Source organism: Lactuca sativa, chromosome 9, assembly GCF_002870075.4.
Source record: "Lactuca sativa cultivar Salinas chromosome 9, Lsat_Salinas_v11, whole genome shotgun sequence".
NCBI classification, from domain to species: Eukaryota; Viridiplantae; Streptophyta; class Magnoliopsida; order Asterales; family Asteraceae; genus Lactuca; species Lactuca sativa.
The window spans coordinates 60021690-60034688 of NC_056631.2; positions in this window are offsets into that span (position 1 = coordinate 60021690).

Consider the following 12999-nt stretch of genomic DNA (forward strand, 5'->3'; position numbering starts at 1 on the left):
TAGTCGTATTACTTAAAATAAAACCACTGAAGTAATGTTTTTTTTGTAAACCAAAATGGTTAGTTAATGTTTAATGTGAATGAGATTATAACATACTTAATTGACTAGTATTCTACACTTCGTTCTTCAGGCGTCGAGAAGTTTTAACATTTGTCACCCGTAGACCAGCCGGTCCCAACTGTAGCTAACAACCAAGGTGCAGGATTGTTAGTCCCGTATAGATCTATACACAAAATCACGCTCTCCCTCTCGGAGACTCTGGTTATAAAACATGACTTAGCAAGAATATTACTAAGCACCATGAAGTAGTATCTCACATTCTAGTATTAACTCATTTACGTATATTATGTATATGTTCTCTTGTTCTTGTAAATGAATAAGGTACTTGCAATGAAAGTAGTTTGTAATTATGTATTGATTTATGTAATGTATTTTGAACTAGTAGTAGTGTGAATAGATCTTAAAACTATACCTATTATAGTTTCCTAATGTTATGTTTGTACTGAACTGATTGACAAAGTTATTGAAATAAGTATAATACTCATATATATACTTGACATGTATAATTAAAGTTTAACTGACAGTCGGACAGGTTATCCTACCCTAAGCCCGTAACCAAACAAGGAACAGGAGTCAAGGTAAAAGCACTAGTCCTAATTCTGTTAAATCCTAATTATACATAAGGATATATATATATGAATATGATTTAATAAAAAGGACAATTTAAGAGTTTGAAAAAAGTTTAAAAATAGTTTAGTAAATTTATAAAAGCATTAGAATCTTAAGAATGGTTTGTAATCGCATGTGAGAGTTAACACAAATATGTGGTGTTCTTCTTGTATTCTGCCCCTGAAAACATTTAAAGATGGTAAAACATATGGGTATGAACACACCTTATGTGAGTGATTGAGTGAAGATGCAGTGTTGTAGTATTGATCCTCTAGTTTAGAAACTCGTGCAAGAAGCCGTATGTTAATAATGATTTAGCATGATTTCGAAGCTAAATTAAAAAATATATTAATTTAAAGTGTTAGACAACACAAAAATAACTAAAAATACTTATAATAAGTTCTTAGAATATTTGAAAGTGTTCTTGGCGTTCTTGGCGTTCTTGGTGTGTTCTTTGTGTTTATGTGAATCTTCAAATGGTTTCTTGGTAAAGGATATGAAGACCTTGGATGATACTTGAGAGAAAATGAAGGGGGTTCTAATGATACTTGAGAGCTAAATGAAGTGAATTCGATTGAGAAATGTAAGAAATGATTTGTGTTCTCGGTTTTATCCTTATATATAAGGTTTGTGTTCGGCCTTAATGGACCTCCAAATTGTATGATTTTGGTTTCTAGTCAAAGGGGGAAAAAGGAATTCGGTCTTGCTACCACAAATGGTGTGAATTCGGTTACAAGTCCAAGAAAAAAAAGGAAATCGGTTTCAAGTCAAACAAAGAAGGGAATTCGGTTTTTGCTTATATAAACGGGGTGAATTCGGTTTTTTTATATAAATGGGGTGAATTTGGTTTTTCTTAAGGGATTAGATTCCCTTGACCGAAACCACAATATACCTATGTATTTTTGTGATTTATGTTAGTTACTAAGCTTGTATAAATTCATTTTAACAAGTCACTACATAAATACCCACACACTATTTAAATAAGCATGTAGACAAGGTATTCAAACTTCTTATTGCTAGAATTTATGTTCCAAGTTTACTTGTACATGGTTGTAGTTTAGACTCCATTTGAATTAGTTTGACTTACATTGGCTCGAAACAACGGGTTGTCACATCATCCCCCCATTATAGGAAATTTCGTCCCGAAATTTAAGACTATAGAGATACAAGAAGACTAGGAAAAGAGATGCGGGTATTTTTGTTTCATCTGATCTTCCTGCTCCCATGTGAACTCAGGTCCTCGCTTGGCATTCCCACGAACCTTCACTATGGGTATACGACTTTGTTTGGTTTATTTGACTTCCCTATCCATGATTTCAACTGGTTCTTCAACGAAGTTGAGGCTCTCATTGATCTCGATTTCATCGAGTGGGATCAGAAGAGTCTCATCGGATAGACACTTATTTATATTAGATACGTGGAAGGTAGGGTGTACATTGCTAAGTTCTTGTGGTAGTTTGAGTTTGTAAGCTATTGGGTCGATCCTAGCGATAATCCTGTAAGGCCAATGTACATTGGATTTAGTTTGCCACACTTTCTGAAGTGTATCATGCCCTTCCAGGATGAGACCTTCAATAGCACAAAGTCACCAACCTGAAATTCCAAGGGTTTCCGTCTTTTGTCAGCGTAGCTTTTCTGTCGATCTCTAGAGGCTTTTAGTCGCTTATGGATTTGTACAATATTTTATGTTGTTTCCCGGATGATCTCCGGACCAGTGAGAGTGCTATCAGGAATTTATCCTTTAGCTAGTTGTGTGTCCTCCACCTCAGTCAGGCATAGAGAGAATCTGCAATATCGGCCACAGAGGGCTTCGAATGGAGCAACTTTGATACTGGTATGGTAGTTGTTGTTGTATGAAAACTCGACTAATGGTAAATGGATATCCCACGCTTTACCAAAGTTGATCACATAATCTCAGCAATTCTTCTAATGTTTTAATTGTTCTCTCACTTTTCCTCTCAGTTTGTGGATGTTAGGTTGTACTCATGTCTAGCCTAGTTCCTAAGGATTTTTATAGCGACCGCCAAAATCTTGAGGTGAATCTACTATCTCTATCAGAGATAATCGATATGGGCACACCATGTAGTTGCACAATTTCTCTAATGTATGTCCTGGTTAGTTTCTACATCTTGTCAATTTCTTTGATTGGTAGGAAGTGCGCGGATTTGGTTAACCTGTCCACGATCACCAAAATGGTATCGAGACTACCCATTGTCTTGGGTAACTTGCTAATGAAATCCATTGTAATCCGCTCCCACTTCCACTCAGGTATCTCCGGTTGTTGTAGTAAACCTGAGGGCTTTTGGTATTCTACCTTGACTTTGGCACAAGTAAGACACTTGCCCACGAAGGTAGCAATCTCTGCTTTATGTTCGGCCACCAATATAACTTCTTGAGGTCCAGATACATCTTGTCTGAACCTGGATAAACAGAGTATTGAGTATTGTGGACTTCGTTCATGACAACGTCTTTGAAACCACCGAGTTTCGGTGTCCAGATCCGATCCATGAGATAAAAGACTCTGTCACCCTTGACTTCTAAGTTCTTATCCATCCCTCTCAGGGTTTCACCTGCCACATTTTCAGGTTTCAAGGCTTCCTACTGAGCCTTCTTAATTCGTGTGGATAGATGTGAATGGATTGTCATAGTTAATGCCTTGACACTACGACCTGAGTACTCTTTTCGACTTATGGTGTCAGCTACTAAATTGGCTTTACCGGGATGATAACAAATTTCTCATTCGTAGTCATTTAGTAACTTAACCCACCGTCGTTGTCTCATGATGAGCTCATTTTGGTCGAATATACGTTGAAGGATTTTATGGTCTACAAATATAGTGCTTTTCGTACCATTAAGGTAGTGTCTCCAGATCTTTAGAGCAAATAAAACTACTTCTAACTCTAGATCATTAGTAGTGTACTTAACTTCGTGTGTCTTAAGTTGTCTTGAGGCATAGGCGATGACATTTCCCCTTTGCATAAGAACATAGCCAAGCCCTTGGTTGAATGCATAGCAGTATACCACGAAATCTTCTATCCCTTCTGGGAGGGACAATATCGGTGCACTGCATAAGGATTGCTTCAGCATTTGGAACGACTTTTCTTATTTCTCTTCCCAATCAAAGGTCATACCTTTCTGGGTCAAGGTGATAAGTGGTTTCGCAATCTTTGAAAAGTTTTGAATGAACCTGCGATAGTAGCCAGTGAGGCCTAAGAACTGGCAGATTTCCATAGGCGTCCTTGGTGTCGACCAGTTCTTGATGGCCTTGATTTTGGAAAGGTCCACGTGAATTCCCTCTTCGCTAACCATGTGACCAAGAATTCGACTCTTTAAATCCAAAATTCACATTTAGAGAACTTTGCATAAAGCTTCTCTACTCGTACTGTTTCTAAGATCTGTCGCAAGTGTTGACTATGTTCCTCCTTACTGCGTGAGTAGATAAGTATGTCATCAATGAATACTATTATGAACTTATCTAAGTAAGGATGGCACACCCGGTTCATTAAGTCCATAAACATCGCGGGTGCATTGGTTAACCCGAAAGGCATTACTACAAACTCGTAGTGACCATAACGAGTTCAGAAGGCTGTTTTGGAAACTTCTTCCTCTAAAACTCATAACTGGTGATACCCGGATCTTAAGTCAATCTTTGAAATGTAACTTGCTCCTTAAATTTGGTCGAACAAGTAATCTATCTTTGGTAGAGGGTATCGGTTCTTAACAGTAAGTTTGTTTAGCTCGCGGTAGTCGATGCACATACGGAACGATCCATCCTTCTTGTTTTCGAATAAGATCGGTGCTCCCCAGGGTGAGAAGCTTGGGCTAATGAATCCCTTGCTGAGTAGTTCGTTTAGTTGACTAGATAGTTCCTGCATCTCAACTGGTGCTAGACGATAGGGAGATTTGGCTACAGGGGTAGCTCCTGGAATTAAATCGATTCTGACTCGACATGGCATTGTGGTGGTAATCGAGGAAGATCTTCGGGAAAGATGTCAGGAAAATCACGGACTTCTGGTGTGCTATTTTTGTCTCTCACCTTTTGGCTCACATCAACTACGTTAGCAAGGAACGGATGATATTCCTTTCGTAAGTACTTCTAGGCTTGAATACTCGAGATGATTCGAAGGTTCATGCCTATTTTGTCGCCATAGATATCTAGGGTTTCGCTATTCAGTAGATTAAGACGAACGACTTTCTCAAAACATAGGATGTCAGCACGATGAAGACTCAACCAATCCATGCCGATAATGACGTCGAAACTTTTAATTGAGATAGGCATTATGTCAATTTGAAATGAATAGCTATCTAGAGTGAGGGTACATCCTATGTATATATCGTTAGCACTATCAGTCTTCTCGTTAGCCATTTCAACGATGAACATTTCTTTTAGTGTTTGTGGTGGTTATTTAAGTAAGTTTTTAAATTCTTGATTCACGAAACTCCTTTCCGCTCCACTATCAAATAGTATGCATGCATATGTGTTGAAACATGAAATGACCCTCTTAATTTAGCCTACCGCAACCTACAAGCATCCGCAGTCAAGCTCCCATCAGCAGCCTCATCCAAAGTCATCTAGTCAACCGCAGTCTTCTTACTTTACTTAGTTTATTTTTATCTATCTTTCTGTAATACTCTCTATTGTCCAGTATGCTCTGCATGGCTACTCTTAGAGAGTGAATCAAATGTAATTCTTGAGTCTCTATAAATAGAGCTCACTCTTTCTCAATCAAGACAAATAGATCTATCTCTCTATAAATAGAGCTCACTCTTTCTCTGGGAACCTTCCAGTTCCATCTCTATAAACATGCACAACATAAATCACATAGAAATAATGCAGTACAACACATAACATACATATAGCATACAAATACTCTGTCACATAACTCTGATTACCTACTCAAGTTAAAGTATAGTGAGAAGACTCACCTCGCGTATCTCGATAACTCGCAAATCCCGGAAATCACTCGCGCTCGATCCTCCGAGCTATAATCCTCCTATAACACAATATATCTCTAATTAACACTTTCTCAGCTAAGGTTGACTACCCCTATCAAGTCAACACTGGTCGACGGTCAACTTTGACCGGACTCGGCGAGTGCACTAGAGCGACTCGGCGAGTCTATACATGTTCACTGACTCCCTAGGATCCTCTTTTGACACGTCGAGTACTTCCCTGACTCGACGAGTTCCTCCTGGCATGAATCGCGGGGCCACCACGACTCAACTCGCCGAGTCTCAAGAACAACTCGGCGAGTTCCAGCTCGAATCAATCCATCTGTCAACCCTCTCTAACTCTCCCTGACTCACTGAGTCAACCCCTTAACTTGGCAAGACCACTCGCTAAGTGGTTAAGGACAATCTTCATGCTACTCACCGAGTCTGTTCTTCGGACTCGGCGAGTCCATGTCATGCATCAACTCAAACTCGCTCCTGAGGTCAGATCCGCTCCAACAACTCATAGTTCTAGTCCTCCCAAGCACATTCATCACGTAAAGTTACAATCTTGGCTACCATGCAACGCCTACAAGGCTCCTTTTGGTGAAATGACCTCTAAAATGGTAACCTAAGTCCCCAACTCAAAAGGAAAGGCATAAAGAAGGGCATTTTGGGACTCTCTGGACCTACTAAGGTCCAGATCTAGGTACCATTTCCCCAAGGGACCTCTCACACTCCAAATACAAGGCAAACAAGGCATGAAGAAACCCTAGATTTAGCCATATCAACAAAAGCTTCCTCTGCCGAAATAGAAGTAGATCAAAGCTCCCCAACCCTCCTAGCTTGTCCTTCCTCTTCCTTTCTTGCAAACACACACAAAGATGGTGAATAATAGCCTCTTATCTCACTCCCAAGGACTCTCAGATGCTCTGGTGCCCTCAAGGTTGAAGGTAGCCGCAATGAAGGGTTATAAGGTCCTTTAAATAGGGCTCAAGGCCGGGAAATTAGGGTTTCATTAAACAGCGTGGACTCGCCGAGTCCACTCTTGGACTTGCCGAGTCCGGACGCGAACCCGCGTCCAAATCCGCGATCATACTCGGCGAGTCTAGGCTCCAACTTGCCGAGTCTCCTCACAAATCATCAAAAATAAATAAATGAATAATACCTAGAATCCGGGCTGTTACATCTTAATTGATGGCGGTGCTCAAATATGCAGTCACTCTTCGTTCTCTATTAGGCCTTCGGTTCTAATCTCTGAGAAAAATCAATTCTCATTGCAGACTCTTACTCCTTCTTGAATTTGGGTTATAAACTTAACCCAAGATTAGGTCTTCGCTTTTACTATGACAACAACTCAAATGGTCATATTCTAATGACCTTTGATTTCATAACGCAAAATACATACAACGACTCATACTCTTATTTCTATTAGTCGAACACTATCATAGAAAAAACCTTCCTTCATGCTCTAATGTGATATAATATCTTCATAACTAGTAGTATTTCTAGCTAATAGTTGCTTAATCCTTTAATGAAGGTTGTTATACTTTTGTCGACTACCTCGACCATTTCCTTCTTCAATCTTCCGACTAAAGTTTCGCGGCTACACAAAACATGGTTCTCTGAACCAATCAACTCACTTCGTAGATTTATATTAATCGGACTCGATTCTTTATGACGACTAAGGTGTGAACGAAAATCATCTTCTTAGTCATCACTAAAATGAACGTAATGACATACTCGAACAAAACAAAATAAATTTCTATTTTCTTGCTAACCTTGTGACTTTCCCTGATCCAAGTGTGAGTCCTGTGCTTCTAGTAGTATAGGTCTCTACTATTATTCACACCTACTCATACTTGTCCCAAGTATTGTCTCGCAGTTTTCCAAGTCCCCATTCAAAAGTTTTCACAAAGCAACTTTTTACACCCGAGTGTGTTCAAACAAGTACATACAACAATTTCTCCGAGACTCAACTAGGGATTTCACGTTTCTATCAAACATATCTTGGATTTCTTAAATTCGCCTTCTAGAATTCTTTTATGCATAAGCTTGATCTAGCATATCCTAATATTTTCCTAGGTCGATAGGAATTTTACATTTTACTTCCAAATTCTTCATATAAATTCTTTCTCGAGTAGTGTCTACTCTGCAAGACAAAATTATACCAGAATTTACCCTAGTAGTGTGGAGAAAAACGGTCTCCAACTATCTGCATCATCTTCGAACTCATGCAAGTCACCATGCACATTTATTCATTTCATTATCCTTTCATGAGATTATCATTCCTTTATATGATAAAATTTTCTTCTCATGGGTGTATCTTTTAAGTCTACTTCTTAGGAATCTATCCTAGGAAATCTGCATTTTAACTGCATATCAGCATGTTCTACTAGTTTCAACATGGTTCTCTATCATTCTTAACAGAAACATCTCTTCTCATACAATACTATAAGTGTATATCTTCTTCAACTACATACTCTACCTTACTATGACTAGTAAGTCATTCAACCTTTCACAACCATCCTAATCATCGACTTAACACACTGTGGAACTTTCATAAGGATGTGTTAGAAGTCAATTGTCACTCGGTATTATTAAACACTAAGTCTGAGCATCTTGTATAAGGTTACATATCAGCTCTTACCATACTACTCGAACTGCATACTACATCAAAATGTTAGGCAAGGTCTTGGCCTATTGAGTCTGAAAACTTTGTTAGCCTTTCGTTTGATCTTCATTGAATTCTTCTATAGCTTGCACAACATCAATTTCGATATTGTCGAAGTATTTATCACCATCTTCAGATCTTCTAACTCTGTAAGCAATCACTACTTCAATCTGGTCAACGGTGGAACAACTTCATGGATTACACCAAAACATTCATCTCGTCCGAATGTACTTTGAACACGCAACATTCCTACAAAGGTGTTATTACTTCATCAAACATAATGTGAATGTACAACACCACTCTATAGGTATTAATACACTATTTATGGTATCACTTTACAGATTTTATTTTACGATATTCTTTGACTATTTATCGATGTCAACTATCGTAAGTCTCCTTATCACCTTGAAAAGTTTCATGCCAATGGAATAGAAGAAACAAAAACAGTTCTACCGACACGTGAATGTTTTGACAAAGTGACACCACATATCTTCAAGTCGTGCTCACGCTTTCGGATATTTTATTTAACTTTTAGCACATATTAACATATAAGGAATCTCCCTTAATGTATGCTAGTTCACACTATATCAAGTGAGGTATTCAACCTAAAGTACACTAGGCACACAGCGTACCATCATTACTTAGCAATTCAAGTTTAAGCCTAGGAATTCTTACAATTCCTAGTTCGCTTAAACTAATGCTCTAAAAATTTTGAAGTAGCTTAATCTGATTCAAAGATTTACAATCAATGTAATACGACAATTTCAACATGATATACATCAATAAGACTTTAGCCCATGTGACATGGAAAAATAAACGATTTCTGAATAAACATTTTGCTAGCACACTACAGGCTTTTCAACCCTACCTAGCCTTCTGCCAATGCCAAAGGAATGCTTAATCATTAACTTCATGGTCAAAGGCTACATACCAGTACCCAAGTGATGCTTAGTCATTCACTTTGTGGTCAAAGGTGTAGCTCTTTATCATAATAACACGGGAAAGAACATTTCACATATAACACATAACATAAAATTGTCCCTATATTGAACTCACCGTGAAATAACCGAATGATAAAATGATAATTTGGGCAACACTTCGTCTCTAAAAATGACTTTCTTTGACGAAATCGGGGATTTTTGTTGAAAACTGGGCCTTGCGCGGGCAGAGTTTTAACTTGAAAAGATTATTTTCTTGGGTCTTCGGTGCGTCGGGACTAGTTTCGGGTGACGTGGATGTTTCCTAGGCTTTGGGGGGGGGGGGGGGGGGGGGATAGGCTAGAAAGTGAATAAAAAGTGAAAGAGATGTTAAAAATGTAAACTAAATTCGGAGATCTCGCACCCCTTTTATAGGTGTCCGAAGCCTCGGAGTACCCTGGGCGTACGAGGCGTGGCACCTACTCGGTTCCCGTGTCTCAGACATGTCATCAACTGGTGATATGTGTTTCTATGCGAAGGAAAGGGCGAAGTGGCTGACTCCGGATCGGATACGTGTGAAGTACGCTGGGCGTAGTAGTATCGTGTATGTTGGGCGTACAACTTCAGACCAACCTCGAAGTTTGTGCCCAAAACTTCAAAAATTTGTATCTTTCGCATACGAGCTCAATTTTTGACGTTCTTTATATGCACGCGTAGGTGAAATTATGCTTTACAACTTTCGTTTAGACTCCGTTGGCTATTTTGATTTCATTTTTAATATTATATTTTTAATGGGCCGAGATAGGAAAGTCCGTTAAAAATTCATCACTTCTTCATCCGATGTCCGTTTTCGTCTGTCTTTTTACCGTTGTATTAGTATTGATGAGATCTTCAATTCTCGTTTAGGTTGTGTCAGCTAAAAATCACTCGATCTTTATTTCGAGTTTTTAACTGTATACTATTATACCGAAACTTCGAAAAATCATAACTTACTCATACGAAGTCAGATTTAGACGTTCTTTTTGTGAAAATTCTCGGTTTAACGAATACTACGACTTCCATTTAGATCACTAAATCTAAAAAGTAGTTTATCGTAAACTCACTTTTTACGTCATATGGCGTCGTGTCGGTTCTGTCGCGAAACTTCAGTAAGTTATAACTTCTTTGTAATAACTCGGATTTTAGTGACGTTTCCGTCTAAACGTTTTTAAAGATATAATTTACAACTTTCAATAATATTATTTTTACTTATATCCGACTTAAATTTTATATTTTTGTTAATTTCAATATTTGACTTTTGATTGGAATCTAATAAGACTTCCAATACTTTTCTGAATGATTGTAAACATAGTTTTACGTCAATTTTTATAAAACTATCTTGATAGAAATCAATGCTCAAATCCATATATTATTTAATAATATTTATTTTAAAACTAAAAAACACGATAACTGAACATGTGTGTGTTTGTGTGTGTGTGTATATATATATATATAGGGTTTGGTTATTTTGTCTTCACTATCTATTGTGTGCATGTATGACTGATTCTGGACCAATCATTTTAGTTTATTTAAGAAAGTAATTAATGCATATTATATGTTGAAGATATAATGAATATTAATTACATTTGAACCTAACTCTCTCTCTCTCTCTCTCTCTCTCTATATATATATATATATATATATATATATATATATATATATATATATATATATATATAGTAGCCATTTACCCGCGCAAAATGACGGGTGCGGATCAATAAAATGATATAAAAAATTTGTTAAACAAAATGATGAACATATAGAGATTTCTTATACCTGGGTTAGGATTAAACGTAAGACATTTTTGGCTCATTCGATTTTAGTAGAAAGAGAAACCAAAGGAGGAGACAGTGAGCATGAGAGAGAACCAATGTTTTGCGGTTAATGACTAGGCATTCATGATAGAAGAATGCTAGATCAATGTGCCTCTTCCAGTTTATATGAAATTCTTTATAACGTGTACATCGTATTAGACCGATCCAAATTGATATGAAGAACACTTAGTCAAACTTTGACCCATTCAAAATCTTATCATTGTCTTATTTGACTTTTTCATTAATGTTGACCAGATAAGATTCAGATTTACCGATTCAATTGGATATGAGGAACAGTTGGTCAAAGTTTGACCCATTCAAAATCTTATCATCATCTTATTTGACTTTTTCATAAATGTTGACCGGATAAGATTTAATATTTACCGATTCAATTGGATATGAGAAACACTTGGTCAAACTTTGACCAATTCAAAATTTTATCATCATCTTATTTGACTTTTTCATAAATATTGACCGGATAAGATTCAGTATTCTTTTACGCCTCGTTCCCGAGTTTAACAAAAGAAAAAAAGAGAAGAGAAAAGAAAGTCACGAGAGAAAAGAAGAGAAAGGAAATGAAAACAAAATTTTCTTTCGTGTTCCCGAGCTGGGGAAGTGGAAGGAAAATGAATCATTTTGTTCTTTCTTTACAAATCCTCCCAAATCGGAAGGAAAGTTAGCAGGGAAAGTGATCCTCCCATTTCCCTCCACTTTCTTCCACTTCTCTCCTTTAATGAAACTCGGGAACATCAATCTCTTTTATTTTCCTCTCATTTCCACCCATTTTCTTTCCTTCCTCTCGTCAAGTTGAACTCGGGAACGGGGTGTTAATGCATAAAATCATTGTACATGATACACTAATGGTTTGTACCTCTTAATTTTCAGCATTTGACAAAATTTGCATAATAAGTAATATATTAATGCATAAAATCATTGTACATGATACACTAATGGTTTGTACCTCTTAATTTTCAGCCTTTGACCAAATTTGCATAATAAGTAATATATATATATATATATATATATATATATATATATATATATATATATATATATATATATATATATATATATATATATATATATATATATATATATATATATATATATATATATATATCAAAATTTAAACTCATTGTTAGACTAAAGTTGGGCTAAGATGAAATTTTATTCACTATTACGGCAAACAAAAAGAGCATGTATGTTTATATCCATGTTTCCAGCTATTGTAGAGATATAAACAACTTCTTATTCATTCATTATTGAAACAACCACAGGCTATAATATGTCTCGAAATGTCCATTGGTCTTGATTCCATTTTCATCATATATAACTTTAGTAACTAATCAGATGATCACTTAAAGTCAATTAAAAGTAGCGCATGCATGCAACACAACCAACATCACGATACAAAGCCAAAATTAGTGGATGATGTTGAATTTTTTTTCTTCCTGAAAATCGCCAAAATATCAAATTTCAAAAGGTAATATATAAACAAATAATGTCAATATGCATGATTCTTCACGGTTAAAGCAACTGTCAAAGGAGAATGTGCAGTCTCCGTTTGTTAGGTTGGAGGAAGTGGTGTCATCGAAATCGCACTCCCTTCACTGTCACATGTGCGTCACATCAATTTTTATCATACAAGTGTGGTTTCTTGCAACACCCAAGGAGTACTGCCATACTTTTTTTTTTGTTTTTTAAAATAATTTAATTAAATGAAACTTCACTTTTAATAAAAAATACATAATTTTTCAATAATTCAAAATAAAAAAAAACATTACATTGCATTACTACAAAAAAAATAACATTAAAAAAATCCTACAAACTTAAGAAACACACATCAAACGATTAAAATAACTTAAAAAACACAATTAAAATAACTAAACCATACTACATAAAGTTGTTTTCCGAGAACTCGTCTTTCGAGTCATCCGGTGGATCCAAATTAAGC